Here is a 27,074-nt window from a genome sequence, read left to right as displayed (position 1 = left end):
CAAACAAGTGATCTGTATTCCCTATGGAAGGAACAGGCGCAGCTATGACTGTCAGTCAACCACGTCCCTGCACTAAATCTAGATGGTCACAGATCCTTTCCCTGGGTTCTCACATAGCAGCACAGGGCTCTCAATAGCTTTCATCCTTACAGTAAGGGTCATCACAGTCTATGGAATGTACACACGTGAAAGTACTTCACGAGTCAGAGTTGTCATACAAAATAGCCCCTAACTATGTGCCAGCTCCCTTGCCTGGCACTGAAAAAGAGAGATGTGGGCCTGGCTCCATGGCCTAGCTGCTAAAGTCCTCGCAGAGTAGGGAAAGCATTGCAGTAATAGACAAACCCGTGGAACGCCAGAGGGAGGGTTTGAGGATTGAGTCAAAGGGTGAATGCCTACTTCCCGTAGCGTCTCCCTACCACGTTAGGATCCTTCTCCTCTTACAGGGAAGGGCAGGGAAAGAGGCTGAGGTCTGAGACTGCCAGAGCCGCAGGAAACAGTCACAGCTCCAGGCTGCAACACACGTGATGTGGCCTGCACAGCTGAGTTAGGAGAGCAGGACTTCACGTTGCTATACACATGAAATGACCCTAACGTTGGTTATAGGAGTGACTGTTGGGACAAGATTAGGGCCCTTCCAGAGTGCCTGAAGTCTGAGCTGAGCTCTGAAGGGAAGGATGATTGACTCAGGGGCAGAGTCCCCATCAGCAGCGCATCAGTGCACAGACAGGTGCCGCCCGGCCCAGGGAAGCTCGCAGGTCTGGTACTGGGGCTGGGACCTGGAGACCTAAGCAAGTCCTGGAACTGGTAGGGAGGGCCTGGTTTCCAGAGGGAAGGAATTTGTACTTGAAGACTGAAGAATTTTAAGTAGGAAAGAACCACATTCATAATACACAGAAAGACAAGAAAAACACTTGAAGGGCAATGATTTAATGTGTGCTATTGTACACAAAGTCACATTCCGTTCATTAAGCAGTGATCTTACCCAGGTATGTGTAAGTCTAATATCCAGTAAGGCACAAATCATCTCTGTTTTGCTCATTTTTAGCATGCAGCACAATTCTGGAAGTATCAAGGTGTTCCACAAACATTTGTTACAGTGAATTTAAAAGGATAACATCTCAGGCCCGGTGCCATGGCCTAGTGGCTAAAGTCCTCGCTTTGAATGCCCTGGGATCCCATATGGGTGCGGGTTCTAATCCCGGCAGCTCCACTTCTCATCCAGCGCCCTGCTTGTGGCCTGGGAAAGCAGTCAAGGAAGGCGGAAAACCTTGAGACCCTGCATCCGTGTGGGAGACCTGGAAGAAGTTCCTGGATCCTGGTTCCAGATCGGCACAGCACTGGCAGTTGCGGTCACTTGGGGAGTGAATCATGGGACAGAAGATCTTCCTCTCTGTCTCTCCTCTCTGTATATCTGACTTTGGAATAAAATAAAGTAAATCTTAAAAAGAAAAGAAAAAGAGAGATGTGTCAGGGGTTACACAAGGAGTCATGATGTGTGGGAGCAGAGCAATGCAGGTGAATGTCTGCTTGGTGTCTTCTATTGCAGAAGTGGGTCGTTCCCGCCGTGAGATCAAGTTTGGGGTTTTTGCAAGGCGGGATGCCATGTGGAGACTACGTTTCTTTTTTGTCTCCTAGTCTATTGGCTTCAAGAGGAACGAAATCACATTGCCTTTTGCTGTAGCGAAGAATTGCAGGGAATGAGAGGGAAAAAATTATCCAGATACTTCTGGAAGAAAATGAGACCGGGGGGGGAAAGTAGAACTTAAGAGTTCCAGGGCAAGTTGCTGAAACCTCACTGGGGTAATGTGGTTCCTCCAGAGGAATGAGGTCACCAGGAAAACCTTTGCTTGGAAGCTAAATTAAGAATAAGGTTTCCATTGTTTGTCTTACAGTGGCCAGAGTTCATGAGTGTCTGGTTTTGACCCCTGGGGCCCTGCTTCTCTACTCCAGGCCAGCTCTGAGTAAGAGGAAGACATCTATCTTCCAAGAATATTTCTGTCTTGTGCTTAACTCAGTAACATTATCAGAGGGAAATGAGGTTATGTGAACTTCCCATGGATATTTTGATGGGAGTGGCTCATAATACAAAGGATTCCCTGTGCAACACGTGCACATAATAGAGAATCAAGCTTGTTCTTGTGATTCCCTGAGGGCCCTCTAGCTCAGGAAAGCAGAGAGAATGCCCAGAGACAGCAATTCCATGGCCAGTTGCAGGTGGCAAAGCACAAGTCAGAAAATGGCCTTGGATGTAATAAAGCGATGCGAAAGTATTCCACTGCACATGGGTTAGGTGTAGACTGTTTTAATGATTGAGTCCATTCTGTTCTGATGCTACTACCCTCCTCATGTGTGTGTGTGTGTGTGTGTGTGTGTGTTGCCCACATATATGACTAGTTGCTTGCTAGTTATTGGACTAGGCTTAAAACCCACAGTATTCCACTGTCTTCAGTCTCCGGCAACAGAAAACTGATAATTCCTAAGAAAGAGAACTCCTGGGCAAAATAGTCTAGATTAATTTCAAATTTAGCAAATATGAAAATTATTACATAAAGGAAAAATGTTTAAATTAATCTTAGAAGCAAATTTAATACAGTTTTATATACACGCACAGGAGTATCATACACACACACATATCCCTATAGATTCCTACGTTTCAAGAATCTTAATCACTGTCTCACAGAAGATATTTAACCTGGGGGCCAACACCGTGTCTCAATGGGCTGCTCTCTCTGGCTTTGGAGCCATGAGACACAGCATCCTTGACTGACTTCTCAACCCAGTGTGGTTTGCATTTATCCACCAGGGTGGTGAGCCAATGACTTTAAAACAGTAGCCATTCAATAACTATTACATGAATGAATGCCTTTCTCTGGCTGGTATCTAGGATTCCAGTGCTTGTCTGGCTCTATTCTTCAATAGACACTGCTGTGCACGTGGTTCAGAAATGTCATGACAGTCTCTGGCCATGCCACCCTGAACATGCCTGACCTTGTGTGACCGTACAAGCGAAGCAGGGTTGGGTCTGGCAGGCACTTGTGTAGGAGAAACACCGTGACAACCAGAACCATATGAATTATTTGTACTACTTGGTTCACAGCCTGGGAATTCTACATCAGTGTGGATTTCTGACACCTGAAGATGCTTATCTTAAAATATGCGAGTTGGGATCACAGAGGGATGAGATGAAGCAAAGACTAACTTGTTTTGGGTCTACCTCAGCATCCTAGAGGCACCAGAAGCATTTTCTGTTTCTTCATTCTTTCTTTGGGAATTGGTGACTGGAGAAGATGAAAATGATTCCAACAAACAAAGAAGGAAAATGCTTTCAGTAAGACATTGAGAAGCTTCACACAGAAGGGCAGGACCATGATGTACCTCCCTGGAAAGCACCTGCTCTTTTCTTTCAGCAAAAGCCACCAACTTTTGTTTTCCTCTAACTTCTAGCACCAGGTCCTTTTACAAACATAAGCTACAAAGAGAAAATTTGTGACTGAGCTATTCATAACTCCTCCGGATCTGGTAAGAATAAAAGCAGAACTGACTTCCTTCACAGAATGTTCCTGCTAACAAAAGCGAAAGGCAGGTGTTTGGTGCAGTAGCTAATTGCCACTTGGGTACTGACAATCCATGTTAAAGAGCCCGGGTTCCAGCTCCGGCTCCACTTCCTGTCCAGTTTCCTGCTAATGTGCCTTGTGGGATGAGGGAACACATGATGGCTCAAATACTTGGGTCCCTGACACCCACATCGGGGGTTCAAATGGAGTTCCTGGTGTGGCCGAATTAATTCTGGCTGTTGTGGGCATTTGGGTAAACATGGGATAGAAGAACATTTTGTCTCTCTGCCTTTTGCTTAAAAAAAAAAAGAAAATCAATAAACAAAAATGTTTTTAAAGTAAAAGAAAAAAGTCTCTTTGATGTAAATGGCTTTGTAATTGCCATTCTCTTACCTTGAAAACCATCTATTGAAGAGATTCCTGTAAAAGTGAGCTCTGCTCAGCTGGTGGTAGAAGGCAGCATCTCAGTCTTTATTCTGCAAAAACAAGAGCTGACAGCATCAGTTAAAGAAAATGCCTCAAGTTAAACAATAACACCGAGTATTAAAGAGTGCCATTGTGCCACACACACTTACCATTATACCATCAAACACTACACATGAGAGTATCAGCCCTGCGTAGCAGGGACTTCATAGGTTCAAATGCAGGTACTATGCAAAAACAAAAAAAGGCTTAAAAAAAAATCAATAAGCTTAGTTTGTGTTCCCCAGCAGCAGAATTTGAGCCAAAGACTTAAGGGCAAGTCGTTCAGAGAAAGTGAATGAATTAGCTCAGACCATAACAACAGAGTACCAAAGACCCAGGGGCTCCAATAACAGAAGAGTATTTTCTCACAGTTCTGGAAGCTGATCTCCCAGATCAAAGTGTCAGCACGTTGGTTTCTTTGGAGGACTCGCTTCTTGATGGCAGCCTTCTTGTTTTGTCATCACACAATGAGAATTAATGTCCTGTGAGAATGAATAAGGACACACCAGTCCTGTGTCCTTAGAGCCCATTGTTATGATCTCTTTTTAATATCATTACTTTTTAAAATACTGTATTCCCAAATGCAACCATATTCTAGGGTCAGTACTTGAACACAGGAATATTCTAGGGTTCAGATGGTGAATTTGGGGCAACTCACAGTTCAGTCCATGGGTTGAGGTGGAAGACTAGAAAGACAGAAACAGGTAGGAGTGAGCTTGGAGGGAAGGATAACCAATATGGAGTGTTACAAGGCAGCATTGCAGTGGTGCCTGAAGCCTGAGTGTCTTTGATCACCAAGGAAAAGCATAAAAATTGATCTAAGGCATGCAGCAGAATTCTCTCAGCCATAGGGCAAAAATCCAAGACATTTAAACCCTCTGAATCCTGGCCTTTAGTTGAGGGTTCCCCTTGGAAGGTGTCAAGGCCTAAGCCCTGGTACTCACCACGCCCATCAGACTAGGCAAGTTTGGGCATCACAAGGGCTGCCTCTAACAAAGAGGCTGCTGCTGGCTCTTAGAGACTGGCATATGGAGGAATGGGAAGGGGAGCCCAGAGCATATGGACAAGGTCTCAGCATTGACAATATGCAGCCTTTGCCAGAAACTACATCAAGAGTGGCGAAGCGAGTCCAAAGAGCAAGTGAAGCAATACTGCACTGCTTGGCGATGGGCACGTATTCTGAAAAATGTATCGTTAGGTGATTTTGTCATGGCACCAACATCACAGGGTGGACGGACACCAACGGAGATGGTTACAAAGTCACCAGATGATAAAGTCCTTTGAGACTAACTGTGATCTTCGTGGGCCATCTATGATGGATTGAAACGTTACGTAGCATTTGACTGTGATGAAAATCATTTAAATATAAATAGGCAAGATGTACAAAATCACAGACTAGTTCCTGAAAGACCATTAAAATTGAAAGAAAAATATTGTCAAGTGAGGCGCGCACACGCACGCACACACACACACACACACACACTATCAAGAATTAAACATCTAAAAAAAAACCAAAACCAGATTGTACTGCTGGATCCTAAAAACGAAGAGGGAATACCGCTTCCATACCTGAGGCTAGTACGTAACAGAACCAAAATCAGATACTCCAAAAGTGCTTGCTCGTACATTCACTGCAGTACTATTGCAAATGTCAAAATGTAAAAAGAGCCCAAATATCCATCCATGGGTAACAAACAGATTGTGGTATGTCTATGATACAGAATCTTACCGATCCCCAGAAAGACATAGAACTGGCACCTTCTAGAACACGGAAGAACCCTGAAAATATGGTGCAATGTGAAGGAAACTACGTACAACAGGTCACACAAACTGTGTGGTTCTATTTTGGGGTACGGAAAGTAAGCTATCTGCGGAGATTTAAGGAATGAAGGAAAGGGGGTGTTCAGTGAGTATGGGAGTGATGAAAATATTTGGAAATTGGCTTGAAATATGATTGCACAACAGTGTGAAAGTGCTAACTGCCATTGAATTGTTCACTTTAAAATGATTCCATTTATGTTATGTGAATGTCACTTCAGTGAAAGAGAGACAAAGAGAGATTATGGAGTAGAGAAGTTCCATGCAGTTATGAGTACTGGGTATGTACTGGATGTGCAACTGACATTCAAATTGATGTCTTTTAGTATTATGATGATACCTTCAAATATACACAGATGTCCCAGTAGGCAGGAATTAGTAATATCCACTTTGACAGAAAAGAAATGAGTTTCTAGGGAAGAACCTGATTGCTTCTCTGTTTCTGTGGCATACTGTGTTTTCAAGCGTCGATCTCAATGGATTATTTATTTATTTTTTTTTTTTGGACCAGCAGAACCCAACGGAAATTGAGTGAGGTTACTTTAAGACTTGGAGCCATCTCAACTAAGCAAATGGGCTGAGGAACAGTTAGCGCTCTTCTATTCCAAATATAGCCTGTGCTTGGCCACTGAGGAAGAGCGATTCATCGCTAGCAACAAGTACTTAGAACGCATGTGATTTGGCAGGTCTTGAGCTGTGAAGTAGATGCAATGCAGGCAAAAAAAATAATTGATAATGCTTTGGAGAGGGAATGTGCAGGGTGTTAATTGCCATCTGCACTGTTTGGAGATGGGGTGGGAGAGCAGTGAAGGCTTTCTTCCTTTACTTTAATGGATTTTCAGGATGGGTAAATGATAGTGAAAGCCCCGATTGTAAGACAGAAAGTGCACTTGGCATTAAACTGGAAAACTGAATGCTTCCTGCAAACTCATTGTGTAGATTCCTAGGTGGCAGAAGCAAAGGCCAGAGGATGTTAATTGGCACTGGCCCCTTGCTATTTCTTACCACCCATACTGGGTAGCAGAAAGAAAGAACGAACAGAGTGCAGAGTAGCTAAGAGGAGCAAGTTCTAATGGCTGCGGGACTGCACATCACCAACCAAGATTACTCCTGTGATTTCTGAAAAAGTAGGCCAAAGGAAAATGTCAGATGAGATGGGAGCAGAGAGGCGTCTTAAGCTGAACCATGTTGCTCTGGGAATGTGGTGAAGCATCCACCTGGACACAGTTTAAAGATTTATATCTGAAGGCAGCGCTATGACACCATTCAGGATCATACATGGTATTCTCTTTGAGGATGCCTAGAGGAGCAGGTTCATGTTGAATCTTTATTTTCATGTGGCCATGGAGAAAATTACAGAACAAATGTTTAAAGTACAAATGTTCATAGAGTCTCAGGTCCTAAAGTTGTTTTTTGACTAAACCCTGAAAGAAATCTAAAAAAAAAAAAAAAAAAAAAAAAAATCAGAGAAGATGAAGAAAAGGCGCGTTTGTTAATATGTAATTAACAATAAAACTTCTAAGACTCACATTTTACTCCTTAAATCTCTAGAACTCTCAAGCCTATGCATACTCTGATGAAGTCAACCAGCACTTTTACTGATGCAAAACTCTGAATAGAAGGCTTTTCTGCCATTTCTGCCTGCCTTCAATCAGAACTGTTATTTCTTTTCCGTTTTTGGTAACTGCATTTTTACTGCCATAAAAAACACATGACAAAGAATTTACATGTTAACCACTTCAAGTGTACAGTTTAGTGGCATTAAGTACACTTTTTGCATTGTGCAGGCATCACTGTTGCCAAGTGGCTTTGGCAGAGCAGGGTGGTAGGATGAATATTCTACACTGATTCTTTGGCTTACAAAATTGTCGTTTTAGAAATCTATGTTTATTTATTTTATTGGAAAGACAGATCAGACTTGCAGAGAGTGGAAGGGACAGAAAGATCTTTCATCCACTGGTTCACTCTCCAAATGGCTGCAACAGCCAAATCTGAGCTGATCCCAAGCCAGGCGCCAGGAGTTTCTTCTGAATCTCCCACATGTGTACAAAATTCCAAGGCTTTGGGCTGCCCTTGACTGCTTTCCCAGAGCATAAACAGATTACTGGATGGGAAGTACAGCAACTGGAACATGAATTGGAAGCCATATGGGATTTATCCATTGAGCCATTGCACTGGGTCCTAGAATTGGCTTTCTAAGATGATTAGACTTCAAGACGCTAATGACTGTTTTTAGTAATAAACAGACCGTGGATAGCCCATGGCATAATCTGGTCATAGGGAAACATAAAATATCATCATTAGGTACCCCTGAACAACAAAGTAAAAATCAAGGGGCTGGGTGATGAGGTCTATATCATTTTTAACTATTTTTGCAAATTGAGAACATATTACTGAGATTGGTTGGTCGATTCACATATCCCTGGACAGAGTTGGGAAGGAAAAAGATGAGTTCCAATATGGAAATTTCCACCTCAAATAGCTCCCACATCTCCTACAGCTCTCCATGTGTACCAGAAGGAGGCCTTTTAGTGCTGCCTGTTCTCTCCCGGTAGAAATTGCTAAAAATCTAGAATTACTGATTTGCAACATAATTTGAACGCCCAGCCTCAGAGAACACCCACTGTTTAAATAAGAGCCTTGGTTGGGAACAAATGGCCAACTGAAAGTGGGAATAAGAGTGTGTGGGAGGATCCTAGCGAAACTGAGGACATGAAACTCTGAACAGTGTCTCTGTGGCCAGTGGAAGAATCCCACCCCAACCTCCAGTGCAAGCCCTCTCCCCACTCACTGGAAGCAGCCTCTATCCTCTGCACCCCCATGATGGAATTATCCCATAATTTTTCTCTTTTGGGGGAGATGCCTGGCCAAAGATGGTTCCTTCAAAACCCACTCTCAGCACCCCTCATTGCTTCTAATCCTGAAACCAGACACAAACACCAGCAGATCCTTCCAGATAAACTACACAGTGTGATATGTGAGGAAGTGTGCTACACTCTCAAAGAACCAGTAAACACATGTAGGAATAGAAATTAAATGTGTCAGATAATGGTGGAAGGAACATAATGTTGAATCAGGCGGAATTATTTGATAAGACTTCATTAGGCAGATGGACCAACAGGTTTTACCCAAGTAATTATACACTGAGGAAAAGGAAGTAATGAGACCTTACGGGAACTGCTGGACATCGGCTTTGACTGAATCTAGGAGGTCCAGAGTGTCATATGGTAGACCAGTGAGAGTGGGGCCTTGTGGAAGACAGGGCTTACATCTGTCTCTCAGATCTAAGGGAGTCTTCGAACTCCTCCTGTGATTATTTCCGCAGCTTTGGAATGCATAATCCAAGTAAACATAGTCAGTGCTGACAGAATATCCCCATGTTCGTTCCCTAATCTGTGAAGACCGGAGAAAAATCCCTAGAACCTCTCCCACCTAGTTACCTGAAAGCAATACTTCATCCCTGAAGTAACTGCAGAAATTTGTGCCGCCATCAGGGACTTGAAAACTACGGGTGCGGCGAGTCCTCCCACAACCCCATTAAACTTGCCAATTTGGCCTGCGCAGAGCACAGCTGGAGCCTGGAGAATTTCAATGAACTATTGTAAGTTGAACTAGGTGGTCACTCCAATCGCAGCTGCTGCATCAGATGGGGTTACATTCCCTGGGCCAATTCAAACAACTACTGGCACCTGAACATGCGACTATGGATCTGGCAGATGCCCCTTCTTCTCTTTCTGTTAAAAAGGACCACCAGAATAAGTTTGGGTGGTCCCCTCCCAAAAAAGCACAATCAGTTTGTTTCTTTTCTGGAAGAGGCAGAAACATACCTTGACAGTTTCACTTTGGAGTCAGATCAGCCATCCAACATGGTGTCATAATTTTATCTACAGGGAGCTCTGTCATCGGCTCTTTTGACAAGGTATCTTGCTGACCCATTACTCTGATGACATTATGCCGGTTGCACCTAGTGAGCAAGAAGAAGTAGCGGCTTAAAATAAAAATGTGTTAAAATGTATTAGGAACGCATTTGTGTATCAGAGGGTGAGAAATAAAACTGACAACAATTCAGGGTCCTTCTGTATCAGTGATAGTCCTAGGGGACCAATGGTGCGGGGACTTCTCAAGATATTTCTTCTTAGGTAATGGATAAATTGTTACATCAGCCTCTTCTACAATCAAGAAAGAGGCACATGCTTAATGCGCTTCTTTAGATTTGGGAGGTCTCCAGTAGTTTATTTACTAAGTGACCCCAAAGCTACTGGTTTTGAGTGGGGCCCAGATCAGACGATTCTAGAACAAGTTCTGTGTTGCTTGGACACCATGGTCTAGCAAGTGTAATGTTGCGTAAGGTGTGTGTAGAAGATATGGATGCTGTTTGGAGTTGTTGGTCATGGGCTGTTATAGATGGTTGGCTCTGCATGGCCCTTGGGATTCTGGAGCTAATCTTTCCCATCCTCTGTAAAAACCATATGCCCTTTGAGAAACAGCTCTTGGCCTGTTGCTAGGACTTAGGAAAGGCCAAACACACAACCACAGTCCCCAAGCTGTCATGCAACCCGAGCTGTCCACAGTGAACGGAATGCTGTCTGGCACCACCCTCCCCCGCTGCCCTGAGCCATCAAGCTGACTATGCACAGTGGCATTCCACCATCGGGTGGAAGCAGCACATCCACAATTTGGCCCAAATTGACTCTGAGATATAAGTCAGTTACACAAAAAGTGATGTACATCTCCACTGGTTTCCACTCTGCTGCATGGCATTCTCTCCCAGCCCATACCTAGGATGTCCCTGACCACTTGACGAAGTAAGAGCAATCTCAGCCTGGGTTATAATTGGTTCTTGGTGATATGCATCATTCCAGTCCCTTTTCTGGAATATTCCCTAAAGACAGTGGAGAAGACAATTCCTCCCAGCAGGATGAACCTTGAGGAATGCAATGATTGTTTATTAGTAATCTCAGAAGACCGAAATTTTAATAGTGAAGTGAGCAAGAGGATTCATTATATGCATAACACCCAGCCTCTTTGTGTAGCTGCTCCTACCATTGCCCAGTGGGTCAGGAACAAAGCGGCCATGGTGACAGCTGCGGGGGTTATGGTTGGACTCAGCAACATGGACTTCCAATCACCAAGGCCCAACTAACATGGCCAATCTATCAGCAACAGAAACCAACACTAACTTCTGACACAACACAATTCCCTGGGATAACAGGCTGGCTACCTGTTGGCATGTTAATTCACCCTCTTGCACAGTGATGGGGCTGTGCTTGGTCCTTACTGGGTTAGACACTTCCTCTGATACACAATTGCCTTCCCTACACACAGGGCTTCTGCCCAAACTACCACTCATAGAGTTACACAATGCCTTGTCCATTGTCCATTGGTATTCTATAAAGCAGTGCCTCTGATCAAGAAACCCCACACAAAGAAAAGTGCAGCACTTGGCACCAGTTCATGGAATTCAGTGGACCCTGTTTCACAATATCCTGAACAGCTGGCTTGACAGGATGGTGGAAGAGCCCTTTGAAGACCCAGTTGCTAAGGCACTAGGAGGTAAAGCCTTTAGTATGGGGGCAAGGTTTGGCTGTCTTTTTCTTAGTGAGGAGTCAAGGGTCTAGGAATCAAGTGGGTGGAAATGGGAGTAGCACCGCTCACCATTTCTCCATTGCTCACTAAAAAATCTTTACAACCTATCCTCATGATGCTATGGTCTGTTTGTCCAGTGATCTAGTTTCACAGGGAGAAAAAAATGCCCCACCCTGAAGTATAACAATGATTCCATTAAGCTGGAATGTTAATACAGCCATGCAGCACTTTGGGCTCTTCATAGCTTTGAGTTAGACAGCTAAGAATTATCATGCTTGCTTGGGTGATGGATTCAGATCACCAAGGTGAGACTGGACTGCTACTCCATAAAGAGAGTAAGGACAAGCCTGTTTGGAATGCAGGAGCTCCCTTAGGATGACTCTTGTAGCTCTCATGCCCTGGGATCATGGTCCACAGAAAACTGTGACAACCCACGCCAACAAAACCCATGCATAGCTTAGACCCAAGGAATGAAAGCTTGGATCATTCCAAGAGGTAAGGTGTTCATTAAAGGCAAAGAGAATACAGAATGGGAGGCAAAGGCAGGTAGTTATAAATACCAGTTATGAGAGCATCAGTTATCAAAGTGAGAACTATAAAAGCCACAAACACTTCAGTCTTCCTTTGTTATCAATGTGCGTGATGTCTGTGATTCTATTTCCACTAGAACCGTACGTGCCAGTCTTGTTCATTTCAGACACAGGAGTGAAAAACACTCTTGTACTGCTTCAACCCTCTCCCCTAATTTCAGGAAGCTTATGCGATTACTTTATCTGGAAAGAAAAATTATTTTTCCTTAATTGAGCATCAACCTTGTATTAGACAAGAAGAAACTAGTAGAAGAAAATTTGAGAAAATGAGCATTCTACAAACAAACCACACACATTTAAAGACAATTTTATACCATTAAATTCATTGAAAACATTAAACTGCTGGTGAAGGTTGTGCTAAGATTTTTGGGAACAATGAACATGGGTCATTTTCTTTGATAAGTAATGATAAATGCTTATTAAAATCATAAAGATATTGTGGCTGAGAAACTGATTGGGATACCGCATTGCATAGCTGAGTACCTGGCTTTGACTCCTGGTGTTACTGCAGTTCACAACTTCCGACTAACACGCCCCCAAGGTGGTAGCAGGCACTTGGTTTCCTGCGACTCATTTGGGCGATCCAGATTGAGCTCCTGGCTCTGAGTCCTTTGCGAGCCAATATAAACGTGGGATAGGAGTCAGTGGATGGGAGATTTGTGAAAGAAATACAACAAACAATAAACATACATTTTTAGAACCATAGAGATGTTCACACTTGTGTCAGTGTGCCTTCTTAATGCCCACCAGGAACAAGCATGCAAACATTGATTTAGATTTAATTCTCATGAGAAACTATAAGGCTGCTCAGTGAGAAAGGCTTACAGAGGCCTTGCCTTATAATAGGATTTGGGCTTGTGGTTTAAGAGAATAGGGTCTTGCTCTTTGCTAGAAGGAGTGAGAGTAATTCTATGAAAATCTTCTCCAGAAGTAGGAAAAGCTAGAGTAAGGCCAGGGCTAGAATCAACACTGAAGCACTCATTGATTTGATCCAGGATGAGAAGGAATTTGATCACTTTTTATTATGATTATCATCTTATTAAGCAGTTTCATAGGCTCTGGGATTTCTCTTCCCTCTCTCCAAGTCCCCTCCCCGACTGATTTGCCCCATGTTATTACAGTAGTATTGTCTTTCATAAACAGTTACATGTCCATCATCCTGTAATTTAAGTGTGTCCTTACATTATAGGTATGGACAACGCAGAGAGTCCAGAATTTGTTCACTTTTATAGCTTGACCAATGTTGACGAATTTGCTTGGATTCAGGCATGACTGTGGAGTAAGCTTATCCTTATGCTTAAGCCGTTGTGGCTTCAGCAAGCTCTTGTCTGGCATGGTTTCCGTGGAATCGTTCATGTTCAACATGAGAATGCCAGAGAGAGCTGTGAGTACAAGGCTGGATCCTGAACACAGTGGATGCTTTCTCTTTCTTGCCTTTCAGTCCAGACATTGTCTTCATCAACTAATAAGAATAATAAAATATCACAAACACAGAAGAGGGGTGCTCACACAACAGAAACTGATTCTCTTACTTACACTTCAAGATCAAGAGGCAGGCAGGAGCATCTTTCCTTGGTTTGTAGCTGGCTGCCTCCACCCTGTCTCATCCTATGATCTTCTTCTGTGTGTATGGAAGGAGACAGAGATTTCTAGAATCTCTTAAAAGGATGCCAGTCATGCAGGATCAGGGAGTACCCTTAGGACTTTACTTAGCCTTATTTATCTTTCTTTTTTTATATATTTTTCTTGAAAAGGCAGATTTACAGAGAGAAGATAATACAGAGAAAAAGATCTTATTTTCATCCTGCAAATGGCCCCAACATCTGAAGCTGAAACCAGGAGCCAGGAGCTTCTTCTGGGTTTCCCACATGCATGCAAGGGCCCAAGGCCTTAGGCCATCCTTTAATGCTTTTTCAGGCCATAAGCAAGAGAGCTGAATGAGAAGTAGAGCAGCCAGGACACTAACCATCACCTGTAAGAAATATCAGTGCCTGCAAGGTGAGGAGTTAGCCACTGAGCCATTGCGTTGGCCACCTTGTTTACCTTTCTAAGATTCCTGTCTCCAAACGTAGACAAGTGGGGGGTTAAGACTATGATGTATGATTGGGAAGAGAGCAGAAACAGACACAATTCAAGCCATAACACTGTGCCTCAGGACCCAAAATTTCTAGAGTTCTTTCCAGGAAGGTGGCCATATCGCCTTTAGAAGTCAGATAAAACTTGGAAATCGGCAAACATCCAGCAAAGCAGAGGATGAAGCGTGGGTAAAGTCTCCTGAGGAAATGGGTTCAGGACTGGCTCAAATGGCGTTAGAGTGGTGGGCTAGCGTCATACTGGTTTAAATGATTAATTTTCCATGTTGCTATCATGTTGCTTCTGTAACCACTACACAAGTGCACACCTAATGGGAAAATAGATGAATTGCATGAAGCTTTTCCACTCCTTGGAAGTAAGGGAAAGCTCGTGGGTGCTCCCACAGTGTATTTGGTTGCGCTTATGTAGAAGACAATCAAAAGAGAACACCAATGGGGCACTGCAGGTGCGGAGGAAACCCCTGAAGCAGGGGCATGGCCAAGACCAGCAGCTGGAGAACACCTGGAAAGACCCTCGCCACTCCTGCTGGGCCAGTTTGGTTCCAGACTTCTGTTTCCAGAGCCTAGCTCCTGTGTGCTTCTGCTGCAATGCCCCCTCAACACATGGTGCGTGCAGAAAGTGGAAGGAACAAGCAGCCTTCTCCAGGTCATCTCCCTCCTCCCCACACCTCAGGGAACTTTCACTTCTTTACACATTCAGGAATAAGATGATGAATGAGATAAAGGCGTGGACCCAACTCCATCTTAGGGTAGATTATCACAGAAGAGAACATATGGCAAGCTTCATGCTCCATTCTGCGGCCAATGCTGCAATCTGGGCCAGCTCTATTTATAGGATAAGGCCTCCTGTCTCTCCTGCCCACTGATGTCCCCTCGTCTTTGTAGCATGCCGGAGTGCCAGCACAGCCTTGTAACACAGAATCCCTTAGATGTCCCAGCTATTCCACCCAAGGCTTGCAAGGACTTTCAGAGGTGAAAGGTTTGTCTTGAAGTAAGATGCCAACTGGAAAGAGTGTTTGTTTTCCTATGGGAAAAGCCTCATAATGTTTTTCTCTTGCCCTGGGTCCATCACGCAGCCCAGAATGTGTTCTGGAGCTGTTTTGTAACTGGCCTGATAAAACTGAGCTCTCATCTCACTCCGATTCTTCCCCCCGCACAATCCTTCTGCTTGACCCTTTCAGCACATTTGTCAACTCAAGCAAAGATTTTTTTTTAAATTGCTACCCCATTAGCAAGGCATCATCCCATTTAAGGGCTGTGCATCATTCCCTTAATGGGATGACTTGGTTCCCTCCCCAGATGTTCCCTTTCAGCAGATACCGCTGTATTTTAAAACATGGGATAATTATAGCTCTGTGAACTCAGAGTGGGAGATTTCCTTGGCTCCAGCCAGTTCCCTCTCCTTAAGTAATAGCCGCATTGTTTAGTAATCGCCTTACTCACCAAGCCAGGGGATCTGTGTCAGCAGGGACATGGATTCTTCCGTGCTGGGTAAACAGTAGCAGGAGCAGTTTACCAAGAAACCAAAACACCCCAGGGGACTTGGCCACAATTCTGACCAAGGCTGATTTCAGACTCCTCTCATATGGAATCATTCCTTCGCCATCCATCAGGCTCCAGGCAGAGTCTCTCCCCCTTCCTGGTGAGACTCCTGTTCAATGCAGGGTGCCTATGGGTGCACCAAGCTGAGGTGGGAAGGCTGGATGCCCAGCTGTGGAAGGAAGGGCCTGGATGCGATACAGCGTGCTGGAAGTGCTCCTGTGTGCTACCCACAAGAAAGTGGGAAGAGAGAGAAGCATCTTTAGCCAGGCCCTGGAGACCATGCAGATGCGCCCTGCAGAGCTGTGGGAGAGTTTTGCATGGTGGGGCCTGGGCTACCTGCCCTCCAAAGCTCTCTCTTGCCCCTCCCCCAGAAAATACATGCACATTTGTTCACATCACTGACAGTGGATCTCAGGGTGGGTGTTGGGGCAGTGGGTAAAACTTTGCTTGGAACACCCATGTCCTAAGTGAAGGACTATTTTGAGTTAGAGACTGCTGAAAACCAAAAGATGCTGGAACAGCTGTAAGAACAGGGTACAAGTTTTCCCTTTTAAAGGGAATTCACAGTGCAGGCTCCATGGTATAATATAAGTTAAGCCTCCACCTGCAGTGCAGACCTCCCCTTAGGAGATTGAATCCCGAGTGCTCCACTTCTGATCCAGCTTCCTGCTAATGTGCCTAGGAAAGTAGAGAGAAGATGGCTCAAATCCTTGGGCCTCTGCACTCATATGGGAGACCTGGAAGAAGCTCCAGGTTCCTGGCTTTGAATCGGCTCAGTTATGGCTATTGTGGCCATTTGGGGAGTGAATTAAGTAGAAGGAAGATATCCCTCTTCATATTTATAAGGTCTCTCCTCTCTGTAATTCTACTTTTCTAACAAAACAAAATACATCAAAAAAATATGGAATTTACATAATTTGTGACGTAACTGTCCCTTTGTGGAGAGATCTTCCTCTCCCATACCAGGAAAAGGAAGGAGTTTTGACAATTCTTAGCTGAGGGTTGTCAAAATAGGCATCAACTTGAATCTGCAGAGCAAACCTCATTAGATCACTTTTATTCTGCAGAATTTTCCCAGTCCCCTTCCTGCAACATGCCCAGCTCCCACATCCCAGCACCCCCAACCCCAAATCCCCTTTCCTTTGCTTAGTCTAAGATGGTCTGCAAGCCATCCTTCAGGTCCCTCCACTCCTTGGGTCATCGATGTCCTAAACACAATGCATACGTGAATGAGCTTCTTTGTGTTTGTCTCTTGGAAATCGGTCGTTTGCCATTCCGCCTTACGAAACCCCATCTGGAGCATCTCAGAGGGAAATATTTTCCCTTTTCCCTAGAAGACAAGGGCAGGCCTGGGACCACATACCCTCCAGGGAAAGCCACTGTAATCCCCTGCATGTCCCTCTAAAGCAACATCTGTTATGTTCTGTCAAGACTGATTGTTTGTAGCGCCCTCTGCCCAGCAGGTAGCAAAGGACCTGGTGCCTAGCACATCCTAGAGTAAGAATCCTTGAGTGAAGAGAGCAACTTGGTAAAGCTAAGCAATGACAACTGGACTCTGTAGGCATGAAGTTGCACTTGCGTGTTCAGAGTCATGAGCTTGAGGTTGTTTCACCCAAGGCAGTGTGGTTGCCTGAGTTGGCTTGGGGAAGGCTGATAGCCAAATGGTGGTGGGGTTTAAAGCACTCCAGACACTCCTTGGTTGCCTGGAAGTTATGCGCGGCTTTGTTAAGGTAAGATGGGGGAGGGGGGAGCAGTTAGCCTGGTGGTTAACACGCCCACATAGCGTAGATTTGATATCTAACTCCAGCTTTCTGCTAAAGGAGACCCTAGAAAGAGGCAGTGATGGCTCACACGGTTGGAGTTTCCAGCTCCTGGCTTTGGTCTTACCCAGTCCCAGCTGTTGTAGATTTGTTGCGAAGGGAACCACGGGCTAGGAGCGCTTTCTATCTCTGCATCTCAACTAACTAAATACAAATTTTGAAAGACAAAGAAAGATCAAGCTGAAGATCCCCCCTACTCTCAGCCTGTAACCAGAGAAGCTAACCTGAGCACAAAGTTAAGGTCACTTCAAAACTTGTATTAATCTGAAAAGCGTACAGGAAGTGGAGTTCTTGCCAGTGAAGACAAACTCCTTCCTACTGGGTGGAGAGAGGCAAGGGGAAGTTACGTTCTCTGAAATCCTCCTGCGAACCTCCTGCTCATCCTTCCGTCTGGGGCCTGTCCTGTCGGCATGGAAGGGAGGCGAGGGAGAGGGCAGCTGGGATTTATGACGGTATTTTTGTGTCTGGCACCCACGCACTGCGCAAAGCATATGATATGTGGTATTTCATCCTCTGCTTGCTAACTGGCAGAGGGGTGTCCTTCCTCCCAAGGAGACTTGGTAGAGACACAGACGCCCGTCTCCAGCTTCCATTCTATCACGAGGCAGCTGCATACCGGCTTACTGATTTCCATTTCAAAGCCACGTTCAGTGTCGTTGACTTAAACAACTTGTCTCTCCTCTGCGAACCGATTGTGGCGCGAGCTCAGCCTGTAGCTCTCCCGAAAGACACGCTCCCTGCAGGGACTGCCAGAGCCTGCCACCTCATTGTTTATCTAAAAACAGCGTTTTATTATTGTCGCTCAATTAGTCCAGACAGCGGACACGAATGACTTTCACCAGCCATGTCCCCATACCGTGCGTGCACAAAAAATGCCAACGACTGGTCTAATAGCTGCTAATAAAATAAAACTGTGCCTTTGTCGACTCCACAATTGCTGTAGTCGTCACCCTTTCTTCTGAGATCAATTTTTCATCTAATTACATGGAATATTTTCACTTTAGTAAAAGAACATTAACCTCAGGAATCAACAATTCTGTTCCCCATTTGTTTATGAGCAACCAAGCAAGGTTTGTCTGAATGTAAACTTGGGAACAGAGTTTATTTTCTATACACAAACTAGCATATTTTTCCTTCTCAAGGTCAAAATATTATTGCCTGTAGGGTTTTTCCCTTCAATTTTTTTTTTTTTCGCTAAAATTGCACAATCTGTCATTTCCTAGACACCCACAGAAAAGCCAGTCCTTAGTCACTTGTGGAAGATAAGTTTCTCCCTGTTTATACTAACTGCTGTGAAAATGCTATTATACGCAAATGTTTCATCTGTTTTGCAAACATATGCTTTCATGCACACGCGGACTCAGCGCAGCTGGGGGGGGCGGGGGTCTGAACTAGGAAAGGCCCTCAGCAAAAGATGGAAAGAAAACGCCGGAAGCGACAGGATCTGCCGCTTTGCAAAGTCAGTTAGGAAGCTTGGGTCACTTTCACATTCCGAAGTCCTATTTGCCACTGACAGGAGCTACAACAGCGCTCTGAATGCAAAGGGGCTTCCATCTGACAGGTGACTCTACTGTACGGCTAGACACATGGAGAAGCAAGGAAGGAAGGGGCTTCTGCTCAGGTTTAGCGAGTGGTAGGTGGGCAATGGGAAACCAGATGGCCTGCCTCCCCGGTGGGTGTGGCACTGATGCACAGAATCTCAGATTTGGCAGCAAGGAGTCCTCTTGTTCCTGGCGGTCATTAGGGCTACTCACGGTTTATGTTAGGGTGTCAGTGCTTAGTGTAGTTGCCTATCCTGACTGGCAGGCATCTCCTATCACCCCTCTCTTATCCCCAACACACACACACACACACACACACACACACACACATTGTTTGAGTGTAGGGCTGGAATTTATCCAGGCCAAACATTAAAAAAAAAAAAAAAACCCTATGCTGGCACTCCCCTTCTTGTGGTCCCTGCCAAATTCCCTGTTTCAAGTGCAGCCCAGGAACTAACATGACCTCACGTCTCAAAAATCCTTCTTTGAGCAAGCTCGGTTTCGCCTGCTCCCTGCACTTTCCCGGGGTGAGAAGAAGGGAGTGATGTTTGGCACCATGCAAGGAATTCCTCTTCTTAGAAACAAGCAGAGGAATTACACTGCCAGGGTACAAAGGCCAAAGTCAAAGGAGCCGCCGAGGGCAAAGAGAGGAGCCTGGAAATAGACTTGCCAGAAGCCAGAATTCGTCCTTTGGAGAGTGTTTCTTGTTTGGTTGGTTGGTATGAGTTCCTACTGTTTTATCAGCGGACCTGGGAGCACAGGGTCACAGCCAAAGCAGTGGTTAAGGGTCCAGAGACCTGAACTTCAGACCCTGGCAAGACTTTTTTTTCCCCCACTCACTTGGCACAAAACCCTTGGCTTTGAGCACCTGCATTCATCCTGCATTTTCCTCCAGTTAGTCCCATCCGCGCCACAGGGAGTGTGGACTACTCTCTGCAAAACACAGAATTCAAACTCTTTTTGGCCCCCCTGTCTTATCTCCATGGAATAATGATAAATGCAGGTGAGAGATGTGAGGTGTGAGATCAGTGAGTTAGAAGCAGAGAACTCCATCAGGGACACAGTGTCGTTGGATGCACTGTAAGCTGTTACTTAGGGCTCACCTGCTGTGTGTATGCCGTCAAAAGAAAAGATGTTTCTTGCAATGTTATTACCCTTCAAGCCCAGGGATTTTTTTTCAGGCTGGTGACGTAGGTGGGTTGCTTTTCCCTCTCTGCCTGTGCTCACCTGTGAAACAATATCATCAAGGGATGCTGCATGGTCTTCTACTGTACTGCCAGAGACCTTGTCAACCCTCCTATCCTATTCTACGTGAAGAACTCATCCTTGGGAGGTCACATGGATGGTTCTTTTTTTTTATTTATTATTTTTCATTCATTAATTACATTGTATTATGTGACACAGTTTCATAGGTACTTGGGTTCTCCCCACCCCTCCCCAAACCCTCCCACCATGGTGGATTCCTCCACCTTGTTGCATAACCACAGCTCAGGTTCAGTTGAGATTCCCCCATTGCAAGCGTATACCAAACATAGAGTCTAGCATCTTATTGTCCAGTCAAGTTCAACGGCTTCTTAGGTATACCCTCTCTGGTCTGAAGACAGAGCCAGCAGAGTATCATCCCAGTCAATTGAAAGCTCCAACATACCATCAGCAAAAATTTACATCATTATGGAATTAATTGACATAGTAATGAGTAACCAATATGTTAAAAGTAAATGCGAGTTCCTAGCCACCTTCTGTGACCACCTCACTTACATTTCAATTTTAGTTTATACACAACATATAACATTCATAACATGTTATGCATAACATCATATCATCTTAAATTAAGGCAAACATGTGGTATTTAACCTTTTGGGATTGGCTCATTTCCCTTAGCATTATGGTTTCCAGTTTGGCCCATTTGACCACGAAGTGTGTGACTTTCCTGGAACTATTCACCTTGGATTCTCCTTTTGCATTATTCTTATGTGCTTGTGAGATAGAGTCAGATGAAAACAGAGAGGGACAGATGGACCGACAGAGCTCCCATTGGCTGGTTCACTCCCCAGAATGCCCCAACTGGAAGCTAGGAACGCAGTGTAGGTCTACCACATCAGTAACAGGAATCCAAATACTCGATCCACTACTGCTGCCTCCCAGGGCTTCCCTTAGCAGAAAACAACAGGGAGTCACACGGAATGGACCCAGTCACTCTGCCATGAGACACGGATATTGAAGTGGCACCTTAACTTCTAGGCTAAACGCCTGCCCCCATGTTGAATCTTTTAGCTGCCCTCTTTGTCTTAGGTTCTGCTCTCTCTCTCTTGCCTTCTAAAACCACAAGGAAGTTAGCACTCCTAATTTCTCAACATACAGTCACAGTTAGATGTCATCTGGGTCCACATGTGCTTGTCTGCTATGCAGAAGTTCCAGGCAGTTGCCATTTCTTTCATGTTCTGCCAGTTGACTTGAAGAGAAAGCCCTGTAGCCCAACACGAAGGCAGGTTTTCTGAGGCATGTTAAAAGTAATACTGTATCTGTGTTTGCATGGCTGATTCTTTTTAGAGTGAGAAAGAGGTTTTGGCAAGGACTCACGGTGTGGTAGCTTTTGAAGTCGTGGCAGTCTGGGGGGGCGGGGTGGTGTGAGCCTTCACAAAACAGCACTGGGCTTTTCTGCTTCAGCCTTGCCCCCTTCTAATGCCCTGAGCCTAGAGGGGGCCTACAGCTGCCTCTAGGCCTGCTTCTGGTCTAATGTCTTGTCCTTCTCAAGGCTGACTGGTCATGACAAGGATGTCTCCTAGAGACTGGGTGGTTTAAGCAGCAGGGGCTGTTTTCTCACAGTTCTGCAATAAAGGGAGAAGGGTTGTGACCTCAGAAATCACCACCCTGTCATGCTGTGCTCAGCATGGCCTGCGTGCTCAGTTTTGACAACTTCAAGCCCCGCTCACACCGCTGGGCTGTGTGAACAAGATGGCTCCCACTTTGTGGTAGGATTTCCAGACTGAGTGGTGGCTAGGACGTTCTCTGGTCCATGGTTTGATACCTTTTCTGATAGCGTGATTCGGAGTTGGAGGAGGGCAGAGGTTTGCATGGTACCCTCCTGCTGGCACACTGCTCTGCTCCCCCTCCTCTCATACAATCAAGAAAGGGCATGGGAACCAGACTAAGTGAAGGCAGGCTGAGGGGACGACCTCAGTGGGCCACCATGGCACAGACAAATCAGCAGTAGCCACCCAGATTTTTCTGTCTGTGCATTGTGGATGGGCTCAGCAATTTCTGTTGCTGATCAATGTTCCTGTTGTGTGTCCCACTGACCCCCAGAACTACTGGACCTTGTCTTCATCTGCTTGGGCTGTCAGGATGAAACACCACAGACTGGGTGGCTTAAGCACCAGGGACTTGTTCTCTCACGGTTCTGAAAGTTGAGAGAAATAAGATAAAGGCACGAGTGCGTTGGGTTCCTGGAAAGGGCTCTCCTCTTTGCTGGCAGAAGGTTTCCTGCAACTCCACCCTCGCATGTCCTCTCCTTGGTTCCTGCTCGGGGCAATTGTGAGAGTCCAATGGGAGATCTGAGAAGAGCATGATCACATCTCGTTTCTTTCCCTTCCAGGACTCTGCATGATGTCATAGCTGCCCCAGCATGTTTCCTTTTTGTGACCTAGTTTCCACACTTCCCGGGTATAGTTCTACAATGACTTGCTTGGTACCTGCTTCTAGGAAATCTAGCCTAGGACACAAGAAACATCCCAAGCAGCAAGATTCACTGCAGACTCAGAATCAACCCAGCCTCCCCGCTGCTTGTATGGCTTCTTCATTGTTTCAAAGGTCAGACTTCTCTGATCATTTCCTGAAGATTCTTAGATTCAAAGCATCTATATTCTGTCTGAGGATTCACTCCCCAAGTGACCGCAATGACTGGAGCTGAGAAGATCTGAAGCCAGAAGCCGGGAGCTTACTCCAGGTCTCCCATGCGGGTACAGGGTTCCAAGGCTTTGGGTCATCCTTGACTGTTTTCCCAGGCCACAAGCAGGGAGCTGGATCGGAAACGGGGCTGCTGTCATTAGAACTGGTACCCATATGGGATCCTGGCGCATGTAAGGCGGTGACTTTAGCTGCTAGGCCACCGCACCGGGACCTGGAGAGGGGAGTCTTAAATTCCATCCTCAGCAAAACTCTTGAAGACTCAGCCAGTTCAGAGGTGGAAAATAGTAGAATGTGTTCTTTTCTCTTTCCCTTTTCTCCAGAGTGAGTGGATTTTGTGCTTGTAATGGTGTTTTAACTAACTTCTGATGAGAAAAAAACAAAAAAGAATAGGAACAGGGTAAAATTAAAGCCTGCTGTAGAAAAGCAGAGCCAAAGCAATTTCTGGAAAGTCATGAGAAGCCTATGGCAAGTTAAGAACAATGCACTTGCTGTTCTGTGAGTAAGCCAGCAAAGCAAATCCAGGCTGGAAGAGACTCATCCCTCATCCTAACTCGGGGCTGCATTTGGGTCTGGATTCATGAGAACATCTCTGGAAGCTGATGAGAGAAGGGGGCTTTATACATAATGAACCATTACTATTCCAAAGCTGGTTCCTGGGTCTATGCCACAATCCTCCAGTGGGGACTTAGGGATCCCACTGTGGGGAGGGGTGAATGGGGAAGACACTAAGTCCCTTGGTCTCTTCATCACCCAGCACAGTGATTTGCATGCCACAAACACTCCACAAGTGCTCCTTGATAATGATGGAGTCATGGAAGTTGCTCTAGTCTCTGTAACTCTCCGCCATGAAGGTGGAGAATGGGGAAGCTGAAAAAGAAATAAGCAGGATCCTCTTTGTTTCTCAATCTCATTTGTTGTGTATGTGTTAATTTACCTCCTTGGAATGGCAGAGAGAGACAACAGCCGGGGCTGATCAGTTTGAAATTCAAAGCCGGAAATAATGCCTAGATCTCACAAACAGATGGCAGGGATTACCTGAGCCATCATCCACTGCTTCCCAGGGTAAATATTAGGGAGCAGAATTGGAAGTGAAAATGAGATTCTGAATTCAGGTGCTCTGATGTGGGATTCAGGTATTCCAAACAATGGCTCAGCCTACTTGCCGTAATGTCCACCAGTTTCCATCTTTCTAAACCTAGAATTTGATATGCTATTAGTATGTGTAACCAAGGAGATGGAGAAGGAATTATTGCTTAAAGCAAGTGGTCCACACTTTACTGCTTCCACATAAGGAGTGAGAAACCACTTTATTGCTGTGGATAAGAACCTGGAGCCTGTGACCTGGGACAATACCTTACTCCACTGCTTTTGCTTTTGTTTTTGTTTTGTTTTGTTTTTTAAGCTGTCTGACCTCAGGCAACTTTTTGATCTCTTTATGCTTTGCCTTTTCATTGACTAATTCGTGATATTGACAGAACTTACTTTACAGATTTGTGTCATGGAGTTTTTCTTTTAAATAAAGATTTATTGGGCCCGGCGGCGTGGCCTAGCAGCTAAAGTCCTCGCCTTGAACACGCCCCGGGATCCCATATGGGCGCCGGTTCTAATCCCGGCAGTTCCACTTCCCGTCCAGCTCCTTGCTTGTGGCCTGGGAAAGCAGTTGAGGACGGCCCAAAGCTTTGGGACCCTGCACCCACGTGGGAGACCCGGAGGAGGTTCTAGGTTCCTGGAGGAGGTTCTAGGTTCCCGGCTTCGGATTGGCACAGCACCGGCTGTTGTGCTCACTTGGGGAGTGAATCATTGGATGGAAGATCTTCCTCTCTGTATACCTGACTTTGTAATAAAAATAAATAAAATCTTAAAGAAAAAAATAAAGATTTATTTTCTTTGTATTGGAAAGGCATATTTATAGAGAGAAGGAGAGACCAAAAGATCTTCCATCCACTCTTTCACTCCCCAAATGATTGCAGTGGCTGGAGCTGAGCTGATCTGAAGTCAGAAGTCATGAGCTTCTGGGTCTCCCGTGTCAGTTTAGGGTCCCAGGATTTCAGGCCATCCTGTTCTGTTTTCTCAGGCCATAGCAGGGAACTGGTTGGAAAGTGGATCAGCCAGGACACAAACTCACACCCAAATGGGATCCTGGTGCTTGCAGGTGGAGAATTAGTCCATTGAGCCATCGTACCAGCCCCTGTGTCATAGATTTTGTGATAAATAAACCAGTCAACAAACGGAACTGACTTCGGTCAGTTCCCAGCTTCAAAATTGACGGATTCAACCAAATGCGAATCAGAAATACTCAGAACAATAAAACTGCATTGAACATGTACAAAGCCTTGTTTGTCATCATCCCTTAAACAATGCATCCTATCCATTGTTTGCATTGCTGTAAGTCACCTGGAGATGATCTGATGTACACAGGTGGCTATGCCTATGTTATCTGCAAATACCACATCCTTTTGTAAAAGGGACATGAGGGCCCATAGACATTGCTGTCTATGGAGTATGCCACCACCAATCCCCTGAGGACACTTGGGATGGTTGTGTCACCACAGGTCCCAGCACACCATGAGTATTCTTTGTTTGGCTATTGTTACTGTTCCTTTGTGTCATTCAGTAGGTAGAGAGTCTTGCACAGATTGTATTTGACAACAAAGTCCGTGCTTTACCTTGTAAACTACACTCAAGGTAACATACAGGACAAGTTGCCTTGCCCAAATCCCCTCAAACATTGAAGTTTATGGGACCATGGCATGGTGCTAGCTTCTTCTGGATTCTGACAAAACAGCAGCTCAGAGCCCTGGCAAAGAAAGTTCACAACATCAGAGCTGGTCCCAGCTGTATAGGGAAATTTGGAGGAAATGAATTTAGGACATTTCAAGATTCCAAAGACTTGAAGTATTTGGTATGTGGTTAGGACATCACTTGGGAAGCTGACATCCCAACAACTTAAGCTGGTTCTTAAATCCTAGTTCCACTTCCAATCCCAGCTTCCTGCCAAGGTACATACTGCAAGGTAGCAGAGGTTAACTGCTTAGGTTTCTGCTAGCCACATGGGAGACGCCAACTGAATTCCAGTCTTGTGGTATCAGTAGAGCCAAACCCAATTGTTGAGACAGTAAATCAGTTGATGGAAGATCTGTGGTTTTCTTTCTCTTTCTCTTTTTTCCCTGTCTCTCTCTTTCTCTCCCTCTTCCACTTTCTATCTATCTTTGTCTACAGCTTTACACCACCTCTATTTTTACATATTTCTCTAGCTTTCAGACAGAATGAACACATGTACATTAAAATTTTTAAAAAGAACTTTAAGAATTAAGAGAGGAATATATGAAAGAGATGGGGTAGATATTCTCTGATTAAAGAAATCAAAATTTCTTTTTTTCTCTCTCTCAGAAAATTTAAAACTCTAGGACTCCAGAGTGGCATACTCTGCTATTGAGTAGTACAAACAAATCAAATACCACATATAAATCAATCTATCTCTTCTCTAGGGAATCAAAAGTCTGAACTGCCTGATACAAATCTGAACGACATTGCCATGGGTCAAACCACTTCCTACAAAATGAACTGTGGAGACAGACTAACATATTCTTATGTTCTCATGTCCAGAATGGGTAGGAGAACAAATTGCTTTTCAGTTCTTCTGATTTCACAACCTTATTTCCTGGACCTGAAAATCCCAAGATAAGTTCCTCTGGGTATGTCTAGGAACTATTCCTTTTGTACATCATCCATGAGGTCCAGTAAAAATATGCTTGTCAGGTGGGTCCCAGTTAGCCAACATGAATCTTTGAGCCAGTCAAAGAAGTCTATGAGGACATTTCCAAGCCATAGTTTCTTGTCCAGCTGGCTTTTCAATCTTACATAAGCATCTATTCAGCTATTATGTCTGCTTTGTTCTGGGTATTAAAACATGTAGTTGGAAGAAGAGGCAGTGGCTTTAAAAAGACTTCAATGGATTTTCAACACCTTTTAAGTGGAATATTCCATACATATAGAAAAGTACAAAGATAACCAGTACATGGCTCAGTGGGCTATCTCAGAATGGATGGCCCTGTTTAAATGCAACTCAGGTCAAAGAACAGAGCATTATTAGCACCCAAGAAGCCCGCTAATGTTCCCCACAATGGACTTTTTTTCCCTCCAAGAAATTAAT

This window comes from Ochotona princeps, chromosome 1 (genome assembly GCF_030435755.1).
Source record: "Ochotona princeps isolate mOchPri1 chromosome 1, mOchPri1.hap1, whole genome shotgun sequence".
Classification (NCBI taxonomy): domain Eukaryota; kingdom Metazoa; phylum Chordata; class Mammalia; order Lagomorpha; family Ochotonidae; genus Ochotona; species Ochotona princeps.
The sequence above is the reverse complement of the archived record's forward strand: the minus strand, read 5'-3'. Positions refer to the sequence as shown.